Here is a 25,248-nt window from a genome sequence, read left to right on the forward strand (position 1 = left end):
CAAAGTTGAGATGAAAAGTCCAAAATTGACTTTTTACAGAAAGATTTATTTATTTTTATTGGAAAGTTAGATATACAGAGAGGAGGACAGAGAAGAAGATCTTCCATTCACTGGTTCACTCCCCAAGCAGCCGCAACAGCCACAGCTGAGCTGATTCAAAGCCAGGAGCCTCTTCCAGGTCTCCCACGCGGGTATAGCATCCCAAGGCTTTGGGCCATCCTCTACTGCTATCAGGCCACAAGCAGGGAGCTGGCTGGGAAGCAAGGCTGCAGGGACACAAACCTGTGCCCATATGGGATCCTGGCGTGTGCAAGGTGAGGATTTCAGCTTTTAAACAAAAAGAGGTCAAAGTTTTCAACTGAGGGAAAGGAGCTCATTCACATAGCTATGAGCACTTATAATCTGTTCTTTTTGTAGTATAGATTATTTTTTTAAGTAGAAAACCATTAAATAACTTGGTTTTATTCATACATGCAAAAAAATTCAAATTTACAATAGGTAAGATGTTCACATAGTTATTGATTTAAAATGTCTAGCCACATTTAGTACGTTTCTTGTGCAGGCATTTATGTGTATACCAAAAATAACATTATAATTTACATAATATAAAGGCAATAAAGTCATTCTAATAATTTTTATAAGTCACTCTCATGCTTTTTCTAAGATTTATTTATTTTTATTGCAAAGTCAGATATACAGAGAGAAAGAGAGACAGAGAGGAAGATCTTCCATCCATTGATTCACTTCCCAGGTGACTACAATGGCCAGAGCTGCACCAATCCGAAGCCAGGAGTCAGGAGCCTCCTCCAGGTGCAGGGTCCCAAGGTTTTAGGCCGTCCTCAACTGCTTTCCCAGGGAACAGGCAGGGAGCTGGATGGGAAGTGGAGTAACCTGGACACGAACCAGCACCCACGTGGTATCCTGGCACATGCAATGCGAGGATTTAGCCACAGAGTCATAGTTCCTGGCCCATTCTCAATATTTTATAAGCTTAAATTCTTTCTTTGGATCCATGAGTAGGCTTAAGACGGTCCCTTCAACCACCTGAGGTGATAATCAGAAGTTGTGCTTGTACACACACTTATATCTGGAGAATATCTGTAGCTCCCAATAAACTCATCTAGGAAGTCAGAAACCCAAGATATGGAAGAATTTTCTCTTACAGAATCTGTGAAACTTCAACTTCAATGAAGTTTTCAGAAACAGAATGGAATAGTGCTGCTCACGTTTTTAAAATTCCAAACTGTTTTTGATGTACTAGTGCTGTCTTGTGACATTAAAAACTCAGAACTCAAACACTTGTAATGCCAACAGCATAAATCAGAAGAAGGGTAAACTGGTCTATAGCTTTTTTCTTTAAGATTTATTTGTTTATATCGGAAAGTCATACTTACATGGAAGGAAAGACAGAGACAAAGATCCTCTGTCAACCAACCCACTCCCCAAGAGGCCACGATGGCTGGAGCTGCCCATTCCGAAGCCAGGAGCCAGGAGCCACCTCTGGGTCTCCCACGTGGGTGCAGGGTCCTAAGGCTTTCAGTGGTCCTCAACCACTTTCCCAGGCCGCAAGCAGGAAGCTGGACGGGAAGTGCGGCAGCTGGGACATGAACCAGCGCCCCCATGAGATTCCAGCAGAAGTAAGGCAAGGACTTCAGCTACTAGGCTACGACACTGGGCCCTGAGTTATAACATTTTAAGTATTTTGTGTTTTCTGTGAAGAAGTTAAGGGCATTGATTAACACTAGAAATTAATAATTGAGAGTTTTAATTTTTAGATTAGCCAATGAAATTAAAGGGGAAAAATGAGTCATTGCTATACTCCTAGAAGCATACTTAGACATAAGGGAAGTAGGAGGGCAGCATTGTTTTGTAACCACTTGCTCTCAAGTTAACTAATTCGATTCTTGAGAACAGTATGAATCGCTCTTTATAACCCGATCAGGCCTCCCACCTCCCAAGTGTTTGCTTTAATTGGTGGATGTGTTAAGTTGCTCAAAATCTGACCTTCTGGGAAATAACTGCCAAATTTAGCCTGCGAATTGTTTTTTTGTCTAAGATATTGTTTGGGTGGACAATGGAAACCTGGAGAACTTTACCAGTGTGTCGCAGTGTGCGTGTAGTGTGCGTCACCTGAAATGATGTCAGACACACCCTCTGCCAGAGTGCAAAAACAGAAAATGCCAACCCAGCTTCATGGAGGCTTATCGCCAAAGAAGCAAGTCGGATGCTCTAAGCCTTATACAATCATCTAAACAGTAGTACAATTTGGCAGTTATAAAAATCACTAGGGGGTGGAGTGGGCAGTTTGTCTAGCAAAGCTTTCAGCGGGGCTCTGAGACACTCCCCGCCCCCAAGGGCTGCAGGCTGCAGTTCCCCCTCAGGCACTGTGTGGGGAGCACCTGGGGGAGGCCTTTTGGTGGGGAGGTTAAGGCCCTGAGGGGGTTAGGCAGTGACGTTCCTGGGCATGTCTCTGTGGTCTGTTTCTTGGAATTCAGAATATGGCCTATATCAAATGCATAATGACAATGCATCCTTAAACAAGAGATTAGATTTGAATAAAAAATGGGACCAGCTAACCTCTCATCTGTTAGTTCTCTGTGCTCCTCGTCAGGACTTTTCAGTACATTGACTTCAGACTCTTACAAAAATCAATCAATCCCTTGGGGCAGAGAGGGTAGAGTGGTGTGAATGGAAGTTAAACAGGCCTTTCTTTTTCCAAGGGGGTAAAGTTTTTAAGTTTGGGGACCTGGCAGATGGATTTGCTACAAATAAGTTCCCAGAAATCTAGGCTGGACTGTGGGCTTTGAAATTCCTCAAGTTGGCCCACTGTCCACTGATTGCTGGAATGCCCTATCAGGACAGCAGGAAAAACCTGCAGTAACAGCAGGGGAGTGGTGGTCATCCTTGCCTGCCCTGTCCTGGACATCGGGGATGTCCACACAGGCTCACCTTGCCGGCCCGGGGGCTCGCACTCTGGTTTACATGCTGGGCCCGCCATGCCCCAGCACCAACCCCACTAGCGGAGTCCACAGGCCTGCTCTGTGCATCATGAGAAAGGAGGAGCCAAGATGACGGGAAAAGCTGTTTTCTGAGGACGCTGGCCGCAAAGGCTGCCATTCGCACAGGCAGGTCCTCTGGGTGCCAGCCTGCCCCTGCAGGACATGGTATCATACCTTTCCAGATTAGTCGGGGACAGGTGTGTGGGCTCGGACAGCTGGCAAGGGACAGGGCAAGGCTTTCACTAGGATCATAGGCACACGGGCACAAGCTGGGTGAAATTAGGTGACCCACTTGGCCTGTGAGCATCCTAAGCAGCAGGTTAAGTGACTGCCCCACAACACCTACCGTAGGTTTCCCTCTTCTTGACATACGAATGCAATTGGATTAGGGCCCACTCCCATGACCTAATCGTAATGTAATCACCTTTCAAAAGAGTCCCTGCCAATGCAGTCACCTTCGAAAGCACTAGGATGTAGGATTTTAACGTAGAAGTTTTTGGGGCACACAATTTCACCTACAACAGTGGGCTAGGATCTTGAGCTTTTAAAGGCACCTCCATTCATTCTTGGCATTACAAGTGGGCTGCTAATGGGGTAGGGAGAGTCGTTCAGCCCTAACAGCCTTGGGTAGGGACAGGAGGAAGACAGGGAAGGTGACAGAAGCCACCAAAGGTGGACCTGTGATCTGTGGGAGCAAACAGCATTTAGGATTCAGCCTCCCTGGGGCCAGACCCCAGCAGAGGGTGTGTTACCTGATGCCTCATTGCACAACTAGCTCTTCAGAAATTCTACCGAGTCAGTGCACACCTAGGTCTAGAGAGAGCAGACAGAGTGTCTTTGAAAGGCCGGCTGGATGGAGATGATTTCATGCTGCAGGCACGGCTCTGACGGGGAAGTCCAACAGGCCGCAGGTGGAAGCAAACCAAATAGCTTCTCTTCCTCCAGAGTCACAGGTTCCTCTCTGTCAGAGCGCTTTAGGGGCCGGGGACTGGAAACTGTCATTGCTAAGGTAATTGCTGTTGCCAAGGCCATCCTGGGACATGGGACAGCTTTGGCTTCTGAGACGAGTACTAAAGACAGATAGACAGATACCTATGATGTTTGTCACCTAATATGCTTATATGTCATATTTAAGAACTATGAGTTATGCATATATAAATGAGAGACCAAGATATATACATGAGTAGCTGGATTTCGAGTCAGGAACTGGAATGGCGGTTTCCAGGGGCTGGGGCTGGGAGGCTTGTGGAGTTGCTGTTCATGAAGCCAGGGTTTTGGTTTTCAGACAAGCAGGGTTCTGGAGATGGATGGTGGGGATGGTTGCATAGCAGTGTGGTCATACTTCACAGCGCCGAACTGGGCGCTGACAACGTCATAATTCAACCAACTTCGTGTTATGTACATGTTGCCATCATTTTGAAAAGGCCGCCAGAAGACAGTCCTAAAATGGAAAGGGTGCGTCGTAGGGATCCCATCTCTGCCATTTGGTAGTTTAGAGGCAACGTCCTGTTCATTTCTTGGTACCAAACCACTCCAAGACTTTGCACCTTCACACCACAGCAGGCATTGTTATTTCTCAGTGCGTGGGGGTCAGCAATGAGGACACGGTTTCAGCAGAGTTCCAGCGCGAGCCTTTCCTGAGCTGTGTTTGGCCTCAGGCAGCAGCCGCTGGGCCCTGGTGAGCATCTCGCTCTTTCCCATATCAGAGGCCACGGGCTTCTGCAGAGGATCTGCCAGGTGGGCCATCTTGTGCTTCCATGCAATACAGCGACCCCTGGATGACAGGCCTTCTTCCCAGGTGACTGGGAGAGCCGTTTCACCTTTTCTGATGCAGCTCAGAGGCCATGTGGTATTTCCTGATGTCTGGAAGATAAGCAAATCACAGCCACACCCCTCCAGGTTCCAGGGGAGGGGATTGGACTTCACCTGCTGATGGGAAATAGCCAAGTTGTAGAGCAGGGATTGGCAAGCTGGGGCCCTTGGAGCAAACCCTGCTCACCTCCTGAATACAGCCATGCCAATGCATCGTCCCGTGGCTGTGTTGCAGGGACAGAGTTGAATCACCAGGACCAACAAAATAATGCACAAAACCCCAGCTTTTGTACAGTCTGAGTATTCACAGAAGAAAGGTTGCTGGGGCAGCCATTAGGCCCGGTAGTTAAATGGCTAGTTTTCGATTCCAGCTTGCTTTTGATGCAGACCCTGGCATGGCTCAGGTAGTCAAGTTCTCTCCACCCATGTGGGAAACCATGGATTGAGTCTCCAAGTCCTTATGGACATTTGGGGAATGAAATAATAGATGGAAGCTTCCTCTGTCAAACTTAGAAACAAAATTCAAAAAGCATTGTTCTGAATCCTGTTTTATAAGAATGTGTGGGATGGGAGACCCATGGCAGCTACCTTCGGAGAACATGGTGTGTCACAAGCTGGTCCCTGGCCTCTTGGAACTTAACTTCCATTTCCGAATCTATAAAATGGAGTACCAATCACACATAACAAGCACTTCCACAATCCCATGCTAGTAACAGACAAGGATAAAATGTAGTTTCTTTTCCAGGCTTAATCTTATTGGAGAGTCATGGAAAGATGGTTGCTTCCAGTATAGGTCTATTAGCATCATCAGGAATTCCCAATTTTAGATATTCACTGGAATTAAGACCAACTTTATAAAATTGCTGCCCTTTAATAAAATACACATTCCTGGAGTAGATGCTTGGGGTAGCAGTAGAGGTGCAGCTTGGGACACCCACATCCCATAGCACATTGGTTAGGTTGGAGTGCCAGCCCTGCTCCCAATTCTGGCTTTTTCCATTCTCCTTATGTGCACCCTGGGAGGCAGCTGCTGACAGCTCCAGCACGTGAGCCACTCCAGGAGAGAACCAGATGGAATTCAGGGCTCCAGACTTCCAGGAAGCCCAGCCCCAACTGCCAAAGGCATTTGAGGCATGAACAAGCAAATGCATCATTCTCCACCTTCTCCCTGTCTCTCAAAAAAGACAAATCTTTTTAAAATGCACCATCCCCTCCCCACAACCCCCACAAAAAAGTTAGATTAGATAGAGCACAGCAAGGAAAGCTCAGCACCAGACAGGAAACAGTTAGCCTGGACTCACACATACTTTACTAGGTAGGACACAAAGATTAGTTACACCTCACTAAGGTATTGAAGATTTCTCTGCACACCCCTCCTAAAACTGTTCTGAGCCTCAACTCTTGACAAATGCCTTGTTAGAGTTATAAGCCAGCATGGACTATCCCAAAATCTACCAAGTTCAGTAAAAATTATGCTTCAACACTATAAACTGCTAAATACAAAAATGAAAATAGACATGAGACAGCTGAATAGTACCCTATAGCCATTTTAAGGTGTATAGCAGTCAGTTGTGTATATACTAAAATTGAAATGTCAATGAAGTAATCACAGGATGTGGTTAAGAACTTGCATTTTCTAAATTGGTCACTCAATACCATGTCCATTAATTCCATAAGGTTGTAAACCGTTGTTGATGTTATGTTGTGGCTTTTAATGGGTCAGGGCGATATTCTGCCAGCTCTGCCTTCAGACCAGAGATGGTCTCCCCAAGAAACTGTTGAATCTATCTGGACAATAAGATGCTGGACACTATGCAAAGTACGTGCTTGCAATGAAAGAATTATGTCTGGATTTGAACTGTAATACTGCAATAAGGTAGAGGAATCCACCATGGGGGGAAGGTACGGGGAGGGGTTGGGGAATCCCAGACCTTATGAAACTGTGTCGTAAAATCAAAGGTAATTAAAAAAAAAAAAGTACACTGCTCTTACCCAGTGCATTCCCTTCTCAAGTCAGCTTCATTTTTACCTAGCACCCAGAAAGTGTCTCAGGGAATGGGGGTTGGGGTGGACCAGGAGGGTCAAGGCAGCAGCAGGTTGCCCATTGCCTGTGGAAAGATAAACTCGGGAAATCACCCCTCCTTCAGAAAAGGCTTCAGGCTGACTCTGCCTCCTGCAAAGCGAGGAGAAATGAGATGTTTTCTTGGCCTGGATTTATCCATCATCCCCTCCCTTTTGCTTTCACTCCCATCTGCCATCTCCTCTCCCTCCCGCTGCCAACTGCTAATATCTGCCCTGGCCTTCTTCTCTCTTCACCTGAGCATCTCCGTAACCAATATCCCAGCAACTCCTGAGACTATACACTGTTAATGCTGCTGGAAGTTCAAGCAGGGTCATCCAAGAGCCTGCCCCGTAGCAGTATTTGTTAACCTGTGTCTGAACTCCTTCCCATAGAGGCCAGCCTCTCTGTGACAATGTGGAGACCTCAGGGAGTGTCAGCCATGGGAACACTGCACCTTCAAGCCTCACATTTTCTACTCATGTTCAAATACCACCAGAACGATTAACTCTAGTTATGCTTCTTAAAAAAAAAAAAAGATTTACTCTCTCCTCTCCAAGTTATGTTCGACTCCAGGCATTTTGAAAACTTACTTAACTACTTCACCTTAATGTGTGTTGGAAGTATTGGCCCCATGTGTTTTTATATCAAATGTTATGAGAGTTTTGGAGTTGGTTAGAAGGGGAAATGTGCAACGTATGAATAGATCCATTCCCTTTGATCCATACAAACTTTTCACAGCATTTTTTCTTCCTGTGAGACCTAAATGTGCACACATCCTTGTGGAAATTTTATGACATTTTGTGATACTCCCAGAGCCCCAACTTGGTATCAGACAGGGACCAACCCAGGTTATGCAACTCCAGGAAGAGCTGTGCTCTGTAAATACCACTCAGCTGACTCCTAATAAAGCAGCAGCTATTATATCCCTAGTTTATACTGAACAATGTGCAATTGATAAAAGACTCTCACACATGCGACCTCATGGATGCTCACCCTAACAAGTGTTTATAATTACCATTCCATTCATAGAAAAGTTAAATGCAATGCTAAGGTCACACACCCACCAATGTACCCACCTGCAATTCCAAGAGCTTTTGATTCAACGAGACAAAAATCCTTACTTTCTAAAAATGCAGGCACTGAACTCTGACTTATTCTCTCACTCATTCATTCATCCAAGAGACAGAGCGAGGGAGTTTTGTTCTGCTGGTTGACTCCCCACATGCCCACAACAACCAGGAGAGGGCTAAGCTGAAGCCAGAAACTGGAAACTTCATTCATGTTGGGTGGCAGAGACTCGGTCACCTGAGCCATCACCTGTAACCTCCTAAAGTGTGCCAGGATTTGAACCTAGGCACTGCAATATGGAATGCCAGCATTCCAAGTGGTATATTAACAGTTACGCCAAAGGCCCGCCCCACAGAGTCTTCTGAACTGCTAGGCAAAAAGTCTACCCATGCTGGGCCATTTCAACCAACATGGCTTCCTTTATTCCTTCTAAGGAATGCCAACCTTTCTCCTGAGAAAGATTTTTCATTTATTTCCAGCACCACTTAGAAAATCAAGCACTAGTCGCATTTCATTTAAGCTCAAAAACTGTTTTCAACAGGACACTTTCTGATTGGATCCTTCTTATGTTAGCAATAGAAAATAGACCAAGAGACCAGACTTCGTGATCCATTTAGTTGAAAGGTTATCACTGCTTTGCTTTCTGCTTTCTGATGGTCTCAATTAAGCATGTGGAGAATAACAAGAAATTAACATGTACAGATGATGGTCAATGTGAATTGAAGGTTATTTTGGTTCTGTACACTTTAGGAGCAGTAGAGTTTAGCCTGTGATTTCATTGGTCTCATCACCTACCAACTACCTGGCACTGAATTAGATAACATGAACATAGGATTGCAGCTGCACCTGACTAACTACCAAGGCAAGATCAAAAGTTATTTCTCCTATGGAGTTGCTGATGCTATGACTGAGGTCATTGCTAATTTCCCATTTATTAAGCACTTACTATATGTCAAAGAATACAGTGAGCATACCCATGTATTACTTCATCTCATCCTCCCAGCCATCCCATAATAACAGTATGAGTTTTTATTACCGTTTTACAGAATGAGAAAAAAAAAAAAGCCACCAGATGTGATGATACTTCAAAATCACTCATGGATAATAGAAATAAAAATGTTCATGTTGCTGCAAGGAATTAAGATTCATGCATAGTCCTTTCATCACACATTTTCTGGTGGCTTTTCGAAGACCCCCTCATAGCTCTGAAATCCAAAACCTCTAGTACCAAGATAAACTGATCCTTTAATTCCATTTTCCACAGGCACTTTGAATATGCTTATAATCAAGAATTAATCAAATCTTCCCAGTTAATACAATTCAAATCAAACTCAGTCCCCAACATTTACATCGTTAAACATCATGTTTTGTTGGCTTACAGCCATTTAGAAACAAAACAAAGTTATTGTTTGTTAGGTAGATTTTCAGTCGTTTTAATGAAAAGATTTGTGGCTAATGCCCTACCTTGTTGCCATGGTAAGCTAGGGAACTGTTGCTGCCAGACATGACGCAGAGCTTACAGAGCATCTGTGATGCTAAATTCTCCAGGATGCACTTGACCTCCCTGAGACTGAGCTGGACCCATTCACTTTGCATCCTCCAATCCACTCCAGCTAGAAACCACAAGTGTGGACTACGGAGGCAGAGGAAAACGTGCTTCCAAGTTTGCTTCTTTGGTTTGAAGATTTTTTTTTATTGTTTTGTCTTGCCTTTTAAAAAAAGATTTCTATTTTTATTGATTTGAAAGGTATAGAAGTGAGAGACAGAAAATACAGATCTTCTGTGCCTGGTACGGTAGCCTTGTGGCTAAAGTCCTCGCCTTGCACACACCATGATCCCATAGGGGCTCCAGTTCTAATCCTGGCAGCTCCATTTCCCATCAGCCCCCTGCTTGTGGCCTGGGAAAGCAGTACAGGACCAAGGCCCAAACCCTTGGGACCCTGCACCCACATGGGAGACCTAGCTCCGGGCTCCTGACTTCGGAACGGCTTAGGTCTAGCCACTGCAACTGCTTGGGGAGTGAATCAGCTAATGGAAGATCTTCCTCTGTGTCTCTCATTCTCCCTGTATATCTAACTTTCCAATAAAAACAAAAAAAAATCTTTTAAAAAAGAGACAGAGAGAGATCGCCCATCCCCTGATTCATTCCCTAAATGCCTCCAACAGCCAGGACTGGGCTAGGCTGAGGCAGGAACTCCAGCCAGAGCTCCTAACACAGGTGGCTGGAGCCCAAATGCCTGAATGATCATTGGCTGTCCTTGAGGTGCCTAAGCAGGAAGCTGATGGAAAGCAGCGGATGTGGACTTGATCCTGTGCACTCCATCATGGAACGTGGGCATCCTAAACAATGACGGCTTAACGTGCTGTGCCACAACATGTCTTCTTTTTCGTTTCTGAAGTGAAAGGTGATATAGAGGAGATGGGAAACATTTGAACCCACTGCATGGAGCAGTGGCACAGAACCGAGAGCTGGGTCCGTGGGAGTGTTCCGGCTTTAAAAAAGCTCTCTTCATGGTCAGTGTTTCTGTGTGCTTCTTACATCAGTGTGGGATGGCAGGGCTGGGATGGAAGTATGGATTTGCTCTCCAAGGAGAATACAACTGAATTAAACCAGTGATTAAAACCTCTCATACTAATCATTAGAAAAGGGCATCTTTATTATTATTATTTTTTAAAGATTTATTTTTATTATTTTTTTATTGGAAAGACAGATATACAGAGAGGAGAGACAGAGAGGAAGATCTTCTGTCCGATGATTCACTCCCCAAGTGAGCGCAACGGCCAATGCTATGCCGATCCGAAGCCAGGAGCCTCTTCCGGGTCTCCCACACGGGTGCAGGGTCCCAAAGCTTTGGGCTGTCCTCAACTGCTTTCCCGGGCCACAGGCAGGGAGCTGGAAGGGAAGCGGGACTGCTTGGATTAGAACTGGCGCCCATATGGGATCCTGGGTGTGCAAGGCGAGGACCTTAACCACTGGGCCACCGCGCTGGGCCCCAGAAAAGGGCATCTTTAAAAAAAAATTTTTTTTTTTTTGGAAGGCAATAAGAGAAAACAGAGTAAGACAAAGAGAAAGAGGGAGAGTAAGAGATTGTATTGACTAGTTTACTCCCCAGATGCCTGATATACCTATGGCTCGCTCAGGCTAACCCCCAGGAACTCCATCCTGAGAGCTGCTGATTCTAATGAGCTTGGGTCATTACCTGCTGCTGCTAAAGACAAGTGCTATTAGCCTAGCTCCTCAAAAACTAAGAGCTCAGGCCCAGCGCAATAGCCCAGCAGCTTCAATCCTCGCCTTGAATGCGCCAGGACACCATAAAGGCGCCGGTTCTAATACTGGCAGCCCTGTTTCCCATCCAGCTCCCTGCTGGTGGGCTGGGAAAGGAGTCGAGGACGGCCCAAAGCCTTGGGATCCTGCACCCGCGTGGGAGATCTGGAGGAAGCTCGTGACTCCCAGCTTTGGATTGGTGCTGCAACGGCTGTTGTGGTCACTTGGGAAGTGAATCATCGGACAGAAGATCTTCCTCTCCGTCTCTCCTCCTCTCTGTTTATCTGACTTTGCAATAAAAATAAATTAAAAATCTTAAAAAAAAAAAAAAGAAACTAAGAGTTCAATGGTCTAAGTTCACAAATGCAACAGGTCTGCCCAACTTCCAGCTGGTGCCTTTTCTGATGTAGAATATTTTCCTTATTCAACAGTAGGGTCCTGGCTGATACCCATATAACAGAGGATAAGCGTAACGAATCTATATAACCAACACTTACTATGATGTGGGAAATGAGTCAACATAAGACTCCAGGACCCAAGGAAAACTGGTTTTAAATGCTTAGGTTCGATGCAGACTGGGTGGTCATGTAGAAGTAGAACTAGACAAAAACAACACGAGCTAATGGTGATAAACTGGTTCAGTTCCCATAAATGGCCGCAGCAGCCAAGACTAAAGCCAGGAGCCAAAAATTCCACCCAGGTGGGTGGCAGGGACCCAAGGATCTGGGCCTCTTCCATTGCCTTTCCAGGGATGTTAGCAGGAAGCTGGATTGAAAGGCGAGCAGCAGAAATGGGAATCAGCACTCTGACATGGGATATGGTGCTACAAGCAGTGGCTTAACGGGGAGTACTACAATACCTACCCCTCACATATCAAATTTTTGTTTTAAGTTTAAAAAAAATTTTTTTAATTGCAAAGATCAAGGAGAGAAGGAGAAACAGAGAGAAAGATCTTCCATCTGCTGACTCATTCCCCAAGTGGTCGCAACGGCCAGGGCTGAGCTGATCCAAAGCCAGGAGCCAGGAGCCTCTTCCAGGTCTCCCACATGGGTGCAGGGTCCCAAGGGTTTGGGCCATCTTCTGCTGCTTTCCCAGGCCACAAGCAGGGAGCTGGACAGGAAGTGGGGCCACCAGATATGAACCAGCACCCAAATGGGATCCCAGTGCGTGCAAAGCAAGGACTTTAGCTACTTAGTCTACCTCACCAGAGAAATACATTTTAAAGTCATTCTCGTCTTACCATAATATTTGAACAAAAATAAGCTATTGCTTTTTGGCTTAGAGAAAACAAAAGCAACACAGTACAGTGTAAGGACTTATTCCAATATCCCCTTCTTCCTCACAGCTCACGGAATTCAATATCCCACAGTACAGTGTAAGGACTTATTCCAATATCCCCTTCTTCCTCACAGCTCACGGAATTCGCGCCAGTCCAGCCATCCACCAATCAGATGTAACCTGGCATTCCACCTGAGAATCCCACCCCCAGTCTCCCAGCCCCTTCCCCAACCCCGCCCACTCGCCAATCATCCCCAGGCATTCACCTGCAGGCACCAATCCCCTGGGGCCTTGACCTCAATCCCTCCGAATCCCCGCCCCCCACACCTGGCAGACAAAAAAGGCCCCCCCCCAGGTGTGGTTTTCTCTCTCTCTCTCTCTCTCTCTCTCCTTCTTCTTGGCCTCTTCTGCGTCTGCTGTTTTCAGCTCACGGTAAAGAACCAGGTTGCGGGAATTAGCTGCGCGTAAAGTATCGTAATATCCTATGAACTACAATTAGAACTCGTACCACTTTTTAAATAACTAACATACAGAAATATGTATGCTGCTTTGTAAATTGGGTTCAAAAAAAGTTTTTGATTTGAGAGCATTTTGTGTATAGCATACTTTTGTGAAAACATTCCAAATTTGGAGGTGGGCTGCACTGTAGCATAGCTAATCAATCTGCCATCTGTGATGCTGGCATCTAATATGGGTGGCAGATCGACCCCTCGCTAATGTGCCTGGGAAAGCAGGAGAAAATGCTTGGGTACCTGCCCCACAGGGAGATCCAGATGAAAGTCCTGGCCCCTGGCTTCAGCCCGACACAGCCCTGGGGCATCTGGGTAGGGACCCAGCAGACAGAGGATCTCCATTTCTCCTTTTCTCCCTCTAGTTTTGCTTTTAAAATAGCTTAATCCACCTTTTTTTTTTAATGAACTATTTTTAAGTTGAAATCTGTTTCAAATCATTTCTAGCCCCAGCTGGCAGTATCGTTCATTTTTGAGTTTTCCCCCAAAGGAAGGGATGTGATTGTTGAATTTCTACTTGATGCAGCAAGGCATCCACATGCAAACACCACAGGCACAGAAGCCTAGCCTTTAGTGTGGTTCTGGCAGGAGAAGGAGCAACAGGGCACAAGAATGGAGGCCCCATTTGCTCCTGGGGAGATGGCCTTTCACCCTAGAGAAGTGTCCGTGCTGCGGGAGCTGGGCCTCAGCTGCGGGAATGGCACTAGAACATTCTCACTGTATCCACGTGCTAAGAACTCAGCATACACAAAATTCTTCCCTTTGGAAAAGGAGATCTGATTATTGCTACACTTTTTAGCCAGGATTTCTTCGTTTATTTGGAAAGACAGCGAGAGAAAGCAAGCTTGTGTCTGCTGTTTCATTCCCCATAGGGTGCTGGGCTAGCCTGAAGCCGGGGGCCTGGAATTCCATCCTGGTCTGCTGCAGGAGTGGAAAGAATGCAAGTATGTAGGCTATGTCCTGCCAGCAGCCCAGGGACACCAGCGGGGCAGCTGGGACTCAGAGCAGCTCTCTGACAAGGGATTCAGCGTGGCAGACAGCAGCTTCACACGCAGTGCCACAGAGCCAGTTCCCTGTTCATTTCTCCATTCTAGTTGCAGTGAGAGGATTTGATAAGATGTAGGACCTGCTTCGGCAGGGTCTCTGTCATTTCGCTATGGAGCTTGTGTTTTAAGTTCCTTTCACTACTTTTATAAATTTTCCTCATACAGACTTGTTAGTGGCACTTAAACATTTTTGTTTCTGTCGGTCGCTTTCTTTTCAGAAAAGCTCTATAGGAAGGCAAGTCCCTCCCCTGCACCGCCATCCCCCAAAAAAGCTTTTTACCTTGGGAAAGTCCCTTGATCTCTCTTGTCCTCAGGAGAAGAGAGTTCAAACCAGAAGGCCAAAGCCTTCTCAGGCATTACTGAATTCTACCCTTGCATTCCCCTGTAAAGGAGCTGAGACTTCAATAGGGTGAAGGAATCCACAAAGGACAAACAGCTTGTCCGAGTTCTGTCACTTTCAAGAGGAGCCGAGGAAATCTGAAAATGCATTAGATTGCATTTGGAAGGCCAAAGAACTGGATATAGATAAGCATAAAAGATTAATAATAATTTTTTTAAAAAGCTAGGTTGCTTTCTAATAACTACACAAGAAGTCTGCACTGTTCAAGCACAGCCTAAGCCTGCATTTCCTGAAGGACTACCTGCAGCCAAGCTCTGGCAGACAACTGGGAAGACATTATGATGTCTAAAATGCGCTGTCAGGAAAGTATCAGTGTGAAAACCTGACATTTGGAGGGCATTCCAGATGTCTTCCTGGAACAAGTGACACCTAAATTGATAACGTCAAGAAGCAAGAGGAGCAACGAATTTTCCCACAAGGGTGAATTTCCTGTACGGAGCCAGGGAACTTGGTGGATGGAATCACGAGAGGTTACAGCGATCAGGACAATGAAGAGTTATTCTGGAATCTTCAAAACCCTCAATCCTTTACCCCAGGGCAGATTTGCACACAGGAGTGACAGGAGCTGTCGGCTGTTCTTCCGGTCTTGGCTGTAGGAGAACAAGGACAAGACGGACTTCATGTGAGCGATTCGCAAGTCTTTTCTCAACGCACAGACAACATACACTTCAGAATGGCCGTGCACCTTGCACACACAGGAGACGCAGCAAGTCTCCGCGAGGCAGGTCCGCGGGTATTCCCTTTAACTGCTTCCGCCGTCTAGAGGGCGACACTGTATGACTCACCTCCGCTGATTTCATGACCCATGGCTGCATCAAAACCCAGAACTGGAGAAAGCTGCTCTGAGATTCAGGAGAGGAGGTCGTGGCAGGATCCCAGGAGGGACGTAAGAGAGGAAACAAGGCCGGAAAGAAGTTAAAGGTGACACGGACAGTGCCAGCGGGATCAAGGGATGAAGAAGGGACTGAGGTGCCGAGCCCAGGAAGGTTAATCCATTGGGTGCGGGGGTGTTAAAACAACATGCACTTAGGAAACCTGGAGTTAGAAACTTACCACTGCATCCCTGGAAAGCAATCACACAACTCCAGGCAACGTCAACCTTTATTTAAAAAGAGGCAACAACAGGATAAAGAGGCTACGAGAGAGCCCAGAGGTAAAGAGTGGCTGCCACGTCCATCCCAAAAGCTCCACCGGGACTGGAGAGCGGCTGAGTTACCGGTGCCCAGGGAAACAAGCAGCCGCTGTAAATACCCACCTGTGGGTCATTGCAGCTGCCGTCGGGGCTGCTGGGAGGCTGGGAAGAGGTCAGGTTCAGCCGTGGCCGTTGGTTCAGCAGAGCTGCTGCAGGAGTGCCGCCGTGTTGGCACGGGGTCGAGATACCACCAATCGGCAGTACAGATATTTCTGGTGCTCTCCTCAGAAAAAAGAGAAATGCCATGAACTTTATTCTCCCTGCACGCACACCCAGAACTTTTGTTTTTCCCTTCCCCAGCCTCTACTCACAGTTTTCACAGGTCCCCCCTCCACCCCACACACACACCTAAAAACCTTTTATTTTGCAAAACCATAGGGAGTGGTGGTAGCCTGTGGCTAGCTGAAGACTTGGAACAATCAGTGCTTCAGAGCTGGGTTTATTGAAACGGTCTTGCCTGTGTCCTGGGGGAGATTGTAAATGAGATGTCAACAGGAGCTCTTTTGTGTGGATGGCATTCACGCCGGCAAGAGAGGAATTCTCTGGCTGTGCCCGTCTTTAAAGCAGATTTGTTGCTGCTTGGGCTAAAACGCTTTATCCGACAGCAGGCGCTAACAGCAAAGAATGAGTCACTCAGTGTGAGGGTAACTCGCTTCCCGCCTTAGCAAAGCAATGACTCAGTCATTTACATTTAGAAAGGAGGGCTCCTAAGAAGATTGCTTGAATTTTCAGCTGTGTGAGCCTCTTTTCCTGGCCGTCACGTGGGACAGTTCTGTCAACAATGCTGTTAACCCCGGGTGAGGGCAGTCTGGCCAGGCTGTTTTTCTCACTCCCAGGAAAACTTCTTGCTGTTTTGTTGGCTTTCTTTTTCAAACCCAAGGAGAAAGACAAACAATTTCCTTTCTTCCTCAATCCCTCCTCCTCCTCCCCCGCTCCTGTTTTTTTTTTTTCTTCCTGGTGAAGGACAGGCAATTTCAGTTTACTATAATTACTGCAGGCTGTGGTCTGCCTAGCCCCACCCTTAGAAGATAAGGCAACCGTTTTTATTACCTCTCAGCCAGGTGCCTGCGGGTGACAAGACGTGGCTTTATCGGGCGACCTGACAAGGTTATCTACAGCTGCAAAGGGTTGCACCTTGGAGCTGTGGCCATTCAAACGCTACCCTTTCCTGCGATCCATTTTTCCAACCCTTTATGGATAGTTAACTTCGATCCAAAGACTCGCTCGACTTTTCTCAACGTTTTCCGCATTCCTGCTCCTAAGGAGCCTGTCCGGTTGGGTTCCACTAGCAACCAAAGCGGCCGTTAAACAAAGCAGAGAAAATCCTGCGTGGGTCAGCTGCCCCCAGGAGCCCACTGCGCACAGCTGGAATGTGAGGCTTCCACGCCAGCCCCACTCAGGAGATCCCAAAATCTCTTGGTGCAGCAGCATTTCAGGGCTTGTGGAGAAGTTTTCAAGGTGACCCTGGCTTTAAAACTTAGATAGCCTTTCCTTTGTGTGTAAAGCCACTGAAAGGAACTCCATAGCAGCAGACAGTGCAGGGTTTGTTTAAGATCTAAGCCCTGATACGTGCAGGTTCGCCCTTTGCCTGGGACACACACGCCTACTTCAGAAAGTTCACAGATCATGGAATTCAAACCCAAGTTTATTTTGGTGCAAAAAAAAATCCTTAGTCTCATGCAGTTTTTGCCACAATTAGCCTTCTTTTTTTTTTTTTTTTTGCATGAAGTTTTGGAGATTCTACCTTTTTGATCCCATTTTCTGGGAACTTTGTAAGTTAATCCTCTGTCTATTGATGCTTTATTCAAGCCGTGTCGGGTGGATGTCAGGTACCCCAGGCGTTGGAATTGTGAGGAAGCATGCTCTTTTGAAATGATTTTCAAGTTGCACACGGACTTAGAGCTTGCACCCATAAACAGTGCCTGACACAGATCAACGCTCAGGCCAGTGACCTGGGCTACATCAAATCAGCCAGAGCCCGGCCAGGCCCTAGCACCCGCTGCCCTCCTGGTCAGTGCAAATCACCGTGGGCCAGGTCAGACTGTAGCCTGAGGGTAGGGGTTGGTAAAGAAAGGGCGGGGCAGAGTTCAGCAGAATCAGGCACGCCCCCTTTGCAAACGTTATTTTCCACCAGGGTACATCTGACCCCAGACACACAGTATTGCACACTTTGGGAGAGAATGGCTAAAAGCCCTATTCCCGAGACAATAAAAAGCACCAGAGTGTGTTTTCTGAGGGTGATGTGTGAAACCCGACCAGCGTGAGGAGTGTTCACTGTCTGGCAGCGACGGACTCGGTGCACGGAGCCGGTAATACCCGTGGACTAAGTTTATTAACAACATCAGACTTGTAAGGACTGAGGGTCCTGTAGGCACAAGAGAGGAGAGTTTGATGCATTTATATCTCAATAGCAAGAGGGAGTCTCTCTTCGTTTTGTCAAATGATATCCACTCGGTTATTCTCTTGCAAATGATATCCAGTTGACGTCCTCCGACAGAGAAACCTACGAACATCCAGACACCCAACCGAGGAAGTCAGGAAGGATGGGGAGTGTGGATGCACAGTGGTTTATGACCTGTTGGGACCACTCACATCGCACATTGGAGTGGCACATCCAGTCCCGGCTATGGTGATTCCTACCCCACTTAGGATCCAGCTTCCTGCGGGCTTCAGCACAGCCCTGCCCTGGCTGGCGCAAGCATTTGGAGAGTGAACCAGTTGATGGAAGAGATCTCTGTTGCTCTACCTTTGAAGCAAACAAGTAAATACATTTTTTTTAAGTTCAAAAAAATGGATATTTTGAAAAAGGTATGGATGCTCTTTAAAATTTTTTTTTTTGCACCAAAATTAACTTACTTTCAGTGTCTACTTTTTGAATAATAAAGCCTCATTTTGGCTCTGTCTTTTCTTTAAAGACATACAGCCAGGCCCAGAGCAATGGCTCAATTGGCTAATCCTCTACCTCCAAGCATTAGGCTCCACTTCTCATCCAGCTCCCTGCTTGTGGTCTGAGAACAAAGCAGAGCATGGCCCAAGGCCTTGAGACCCTACAAACACATGGGAGACGCAGAGAAAGCTGACTCCTGGCTTCAGAGCAGCTCAGCTCTGGTCATTGCAGTTGTTCGGGGAGTGAACCAGCAGATGGAAGATCTTTCTCTCTGTCTCTCTTCCTCTCTGTAAATCTCCCCATCCAATAAAAATAAATAAATCTTAAATAAAGACATAAAGCCTTGCACAACCCACAGCACTGAGTGGTCCACTGCATGGAGCATGAGGAGCAGGGGTTCCTCTGCGGGAGGACCCTGAGGGGCCCTCTGGCCACTCCAAGCTCTTCCTTCGATCCTCGCTCCTTCTTTAGCAATCCTGGAGACCATGAGGCAAGTCCTGGTCCTGGAGCTGTGTGCGGTGTGGCAACACACCCTCACCTCAGTCTGCACACAGGTTTGCAAAGGTAATAAAGGAGTTGGTGCTCCTGTGCCAGCTGAGTGAGCAATGTGTTAGCAAAGTCCTCACTCCCAGGCACGTCTGGCTCTATCTGGCTCCAGATAGGGACCTAGCCAGCTCACAGAACCTTCCATTTAGAAAGAGAAGGCAGCTCTTCCACGTGTAAGAAGGGAGCCAGCTTCCTGCCAGTGTGGACCAGGGGAGACGGCAGTATTGGCTCATGTCATTGGGTCTTGCTGACACCCGTGTGGGAGACCTGAATACCTTCGGGGATAAAACGATAGATGGTATCTCCCTTTTTCTCTCTCTCTCTCTCCCTGACAAGTATGTTTTAAAATAAAAATTAAAGGTACAAAAAAAAAAGGTTTTGGTGGGAACGAGTTCGATTCCAGTCTGACTCCACCTGGGCAAACTTAGACGAGCCAACGACGGAGCCTCCTTTCCATCTGCAGCATTGAGATCATAACCTCAGTAAGAATTTAATGAGACTCCAATGAAAGCATTTGGCTTTATTATTAAAGCCTCAGTGCTGGGGGAGGAAGAGGGGGGAGGAGGGTGCTGGAGAGCAAACTCATAGAGGTTTCACTGCTGGCCTCACTGGCTACCCAGGTTCCTTTTGATTGACTTTTGGCAAATAACAGGCACCTAACTAGGAGGTGGGCTTTGAAAAACACTTTAAATAGTCCTGAGAGTGGGTGGCAGACAGGTCTGCTGGGGGCCTTGAGTCTGCCCACCTCTTCCTCAGGGACGCAGTTGGAACATGAGGCATCCTTTGAAAGTACCAACACTGTTCTTTGAGTGTCTGCAAGGCAGTGGAGCCTTTCTGGTCCAAGTGGGCTGCTACTAACAGGACCACAAGGCTAACTCAGACAGTATTTCCCATGATTCCTTTAGAGGGAGCTTCGGGAGGAAAGAGGGGGGAGTTGGATGAATAATTAAGTGCCTAAGTGCAGATACCTCCCACAGGCCTGGCTCCCAGGCCCAGGTCATTATCCTCCTCCTCCTGCTCAGGGTTGAGTTTGCCTGGGGCAGAAGCCCACGCAGGTTCTGGGTGAAGCTTCCCCTACAGCTCCTGGTCTTGGAGCTGCAGCTTCAGCTAACTCAACCCTCCCTGCAACACACAGCGGGGGGGCGGGGGGTGGGCGGTTTGCCAGGGAGCAGGGACTACTGGTAATCCAAGTGTCAGTTAGACCTCAGCCGCCCTGGCTTGGCATTGGATATGCCCAGTCCTGATGTGCAACCGCCTCTCCCTTCTTGAAGAAAGACCAATCGGCTCTCTATGCTGGCACCCTGTACCCTGTTTCTATCCACAGTCATTAGTTACCCTTGGGGAGGAACGTATTCAAGCATTTCTCTGTCTCTTCACCAGACCTAGCTGGGAGGCAGGAGACTGCGGGATTCCACTGCAGATTCGTCCGTTGTTTCTGGTCCCCATCATCCCATTGTATGATGATGTGGCTTGTGCGGTGACACCCTGGATGTGAAGGAAGCCCCGTGACCCTCCATCATCCCACTTGTGTGCAAGCAGACAAAGCAGCAGCGAACAAGTCCCAGGAGCAGTAGGAGCAAGGAGAGAAACGGCTGTGCAGGAAAGGGCTGCTAACACACCAGGGCCCTCCACGGTCACCAGCAGGCACCCGTGGGTGACACTCTGCAGGAGGACAGTAAATGGATGGCATCCTAACAGGAGGTTAGGACCTGAGACACCAGCTCCACGTCCAAAGTTGGGGGGCTGGCATACTTGAATTAGGCTGGCACTTGACCAGTGCCACACAAAAGCGCACGTTGATGATCAAAGATGGTACAATCGCCCCCCTGCCTGTGGGGACCTGGTGCTGGGACTCCTGGTATGAAAACCTGCAGATACTCACTTCCTTCCATGAAACAACATGTTCTGTGCCTAGAAGCTGGGCACACCCTCACGCGCCTTCTCAGTCCTCTCTAGGTGCCTTGAGAGATCTACAGGGTGAACGCAGTGTGAGTGGCTGTCGCAATGCACCGTGTGGGCACTGGGAAAAGTCTCCAGGGTGGACTGAAGGTGCAAATGCACAGCTCACCAATACGGAGCCGCCGGGCTCCGAGGAGGCAGCGTAGGGTGGCAGGTGCCACGGAGGTGGCCTCGCTGGGGCATTTATTTACCCTGAGGAACCCCCCTTTCCTGATCAAGTAGCCCCTTTTTCTTTTCCTTCAGGAAGTACTCACTCTCCCCTGTTCATTCCCCCAGGTGCTTCAGGTACATCTATGTCCCACACGTGTTCCAAGCGACATCCGTGACCGAGACAGGCTGCAGCGCGTGCCCTGCGCTGACTGCTTCCTAGTGAACACATTCCTGTCGTCCGGTCAGGGGGAAAAGCCACTGGCAGGGAATATGGGATCTGGTTGCTGAGAAGGGATAGCAGACACAACATGAAAACTGGTCACAGAAAAACCAAAGAGAAAAGTTTGCTTCCCTCCCCAACCAGCCTGAATTCCAACGAGACCTATCCTGGTCTCACTTGAGGGGCTGGTGGACCAGCTGCCCAAACAGGAAACCTTATATAATCCTGTAGCTGACCTTGGGCCCCAGATCTTCCCCTCCTGTAAACAGTCCATTCAACCCAGGAAGATCCATCGACCTGGCCAGGACACATTTTGCAAAACACACACATTGTTACATGTGTTTAGTTTTTTTTTTTTTTTAAATAATCCAAGCGGAAGTGATGTATCTGACTCAGGGTTAGCAATCACTTCATCAAGTCATGGAAACAAATGGAAATTGAAGCCCAACAGATGAAACGACCAAGCGGCCGCTTGTGTACACGGATGACTCAATAGCACCTGTTGGAAAGGCTGGGAAAATGAGCCGTGAAATCCTGCTCGCATTCCCTGCTGGAAGCAACACCCTTCCCTGCTCTGTAAGTGAGTAAACCCGATGTTCTCCGGAGCCTGGCTTCCACAAGGCGGCCCTGGCCGTGGGAAGATATTTTTTCTTCATTGCTGGTCAAGTGATTCTTACTCAGAGTCTCAAATTTTTCACCTTTAGTCTTGGCTCATAGTAGCAACAGATGTATTCTTTGGAAACCTTCTGTTTCGAATATTTAACTTATCGGCAAGTTACAGTAAAACTTCACATGAAAAGTTTTAGACCTTAGCCCTGGATCTGGGCCCTCTGAACCGACACCCTCCCCATCATGGTGTAATGTCCTCTAATTTAGTTAATGAATGAAACTTTCTAAAGGGAGCAGTTACTTTGATCTCAACCTCCTTAGTTTCCAGGGAAGATTTCCAAAGCGACGTGCAACAGATGTCACCTCTCTCTCTCTCTCTCTCTCTCTCTCTCTCTCTCTCTCTCGGACAACGACCTGAGTGGCTCACAGTTATCCTTGGTCCACAGCCCCCATGGGCAAGGGAGCACCTGTGCGGAGGGAAGGAGGGAGGTCAAAAATGCTGCCCTTGGCATCTGGGTGGGTGTTTGCCCCACACAGAGATCAGAGATAAAAGAGTTAAGGTGGGGCATGCAGGCATGTTCTCTGGGAAGCCAGGCCTGCAATGTGGAAACCCTGAGTTAAATCCTTGTAAACAGGCTCCAAGAACTAGCAGTGTCTGGCCTGGGAGGAGGAGTCTGGAGGAAGTACAAATTCCGCTAGAACTGGCAAGTTCAACCGTCCTCCCACCCCCATTCCCTGGTTATGAATCCTCACCACCATCCACTGCAATCCTTGAACTGGGAAGGAAAACGTCACAGCAGTTCTTGCTTTTTAATCTGCCACCTAATATATATATATTTATATCCTAGTAGCTGGTTCGAAACAGAAACAACAAAAAAAAAATCCCTCCCGACGCAATGCAGAGATATATTTTTTTTTAAACCTGCAGCTACGGTCATATTCTCGTGACGATATTAAGTTTAAAAGGCAGAAAGTCATAGTTCTTGACTTACTCTTTTTTGGACGAAAAGGCCGAGTTGTCCCCCCTCTTCTCACAGCAGCGCCTCACCTTGAAGTTGAACCGCGGATTTCAGGAGTACGTAAATGCTGTTCCGATCCTGGCCACAAGGCGACACTCGCGAGTAGGATTGCTTACAGCTACACTTTGTTTTCTCAGACTTTGGGCTGGGTGGGACCAGCCAGGGAGGTGGGGGAATGGGGAGCGGTGGTCATGGAGAGGCAGCTGGCTTGGAAAAAAAAAAAAAATGTTCCCTGAAATTATGCCACTTGCCATTTTATAAGTCAAAGGTTGCCACGTTACCTGTTGCCAGGTTCCCGAAAGGGCTTGGGGAGAATGTGGGCGAGAGGGGCGCAGCCCAGAGTCGTCGGCTTGGTAGCTCTTTTAACTGAGTTGGCGCTGGCATTCACGGAGCAGCTGCTCGGCATTGTTTGGTTGTAGTTCTAACAGAGGAGTGGCCGTCTCTGACATCATTTCCAGGCATCAAGTGCCTGGGGCTTTTTAGTTTTTTTTTTTAATGACTCTCACTTTCTGATCCCGCCCTGCCTGGAGCTTTGTACAGTACTCGCACTGTGCAAAACAGCATCAGTTCAGGAAGCCCAGAGTTTTGCAGGAACTTGTTAAAGCAACTTGGGTGCCTCTTAAAAAAAAAAAAAAAAAAAAAAAACCTGTGACTCTGAAACAAACCTTCCCAGTCTCTCCCCCACAACCCGTTCTGAGAACAATGTCGTGTTTCATCCAGTCAACAGCCGCTCTCCCCAAAAGAGGCAGCGATTATCAGCTGAATAGATCTCCAAGCCAGACACGCCGAGGCTTGGGCATTTATCTGGCATTAGGAAGTGTCTGGAATACTGGTAACTAGGGACCAGCCAGTAGTCTGCCCACCCTGCCCACACACACACACACACACACACAGCTTTTTCTACTTTGTAAAGGGAGGATGAGTGTGTCATCTTTGCGGTTTCCGTGGAAGATGACTTCAGTGGAAGTCAGCCACCTCTTGGGAGCCTGTCCTCCAGCGGAGGCCAATGGCACACTATGTCTCCACCGCCCCCCGCGGTCTCCGCGTCCCCTGCCGGGCAGCTGACCACCACACTCTGGGTGGCCTGCTGTGAACAGTCTGCAACAACATAGTCGTGTGCATTTTTCTTCTGTAGAGTTGCTTTCTGAGCTATTTCCATCCGTTTGAAAGGCAGAGAGAAACGGTGCAACAGGCAGAGAGCTCCCATCTGCTGATGCGCCCCCCAACTGCCGGGGCTGGGCCGGGCTGCAGCCAGCAGCTGGGAGCTCCACCCCGACCTTCCACTTGAGCTGCGAGGACCTAGCAGCCTGAGTCATCACCATTGCTTGCCAGGTGCGCACTAGCAGGAAGTCGGACCCGGGAGTGGCTCGGGGACAAACCCAGCCACTGCGCCAGGAGATAAGAGTGTCCCGAACAGCACCGAGACAGCTGTGCTCAATGTGCTTGCTTCCTGCAATCTTGGAAAAGTTGCAGCTGGTGCACCCTGTGTGGGCCCCTTCAGGTTCAGTTGTTCCTTCTCTGGCTCTTGCCTGAGTTCCTGTGGAGCACTGAGCATTCTGCATGGAGGCGTCACTCCTGGGAAACGCTGGGCTTTGTTGGATTCTTTTGGGGGGTGAATAGAAGCAGTCTGAGCTAGTAAAATGACGGGGGTTTGAAAGCTTGAGCATTCCAACACTCAGGGCTGCCATCACCTGGCCCTGCACCTTAGAATGTTTGTATCAAGTCAAATGGGAATGTTGCAGTCTGCTCACTAGAGGTCACGGCTCACTGTCCCATCCGGAGTAAGGGTTTGCTCCCTGGAGAGGAGGAACATCTAGTAGCACTTCAAGGGCCTGAACGAATTCGCCATCTCTTGCTCCCCTGGCTCGGCGCTTTGTCTTAATCCTTTTTTACTCCAGTAAAGCATCCAAGACATGTTACTTAGAAAGATAGGGTTTTGGGGGGGGGAGGGGGAGATGCAGTTCATGGATTTGGAGGTTCAGAGCCAGAGCTAAAGTCAGGGAACAGTGGGTTTCCTGCAGTCAGGGTCCCAAGGTGGCACTGAGCAACCGTGGAGAGAGGACACCCATGTTGGGCTTGTCTGTCCGTGAGAAGCTGCCATGATTCCAGTGATGCCTGCTCTAGTCACCTGAGCCAGCCTCCTGCCACACAGTGCCACCTTTTCTCTAACTTCTCAGCCAAAGATGGGCTGCTTGCGTACACCAGCCGCTGGCTGAATGGGCCATCC

General features: G+C 47.8%; 1 protein-coding gene and 1 long non-coding RNA gene across 9 annotated transcripts in view; one reads left to right on the plus strand and one right to left on the minus strand.

Annotated features, from left to right (window-relative positions):
- Positions 1 to 25,248, plus strand: part of DLGAP1 (DLG associated protein 1) — a 316,404-nt gene that overhangs the window by 219,526 nt on the left and 71,630 nt on the right. The gene's annotated exons all lie outside the window — the stretch shown is intronic.
- On the minus strand, positions 14,650 to 23,506 carry LOC121149907. The gene is made up of 3 exons (XR_005882876.1): positions 22,995 to 23,506; positions 15,695 to 15,849; positions 14,650 to 15,029 (listed from the first exon to the last, which is right to left on the minus strand). It is a non-coding gene; the product is annotated as an uncharacterized LOC121149907 (long non-coding RNA).

The sequence above is a fragment of the Ochotona curzoniae genome, unplaced genomic scaffold (genome assembly GCF_017591425.1).
Source record: "Ochotona curzoniae isolate NIBS_2020 unplaced genomic scaffold, NIBS_Ocur_1.0 scaffold_4812, whole genome shotgun sequence".
Classification (NCBI taxonomy): Eukaryota; Metazoa; Chordata; class Mammalia; order Lagomorpha; family Ochotonidae; genus Ochotona; species Ochotona curzoniae.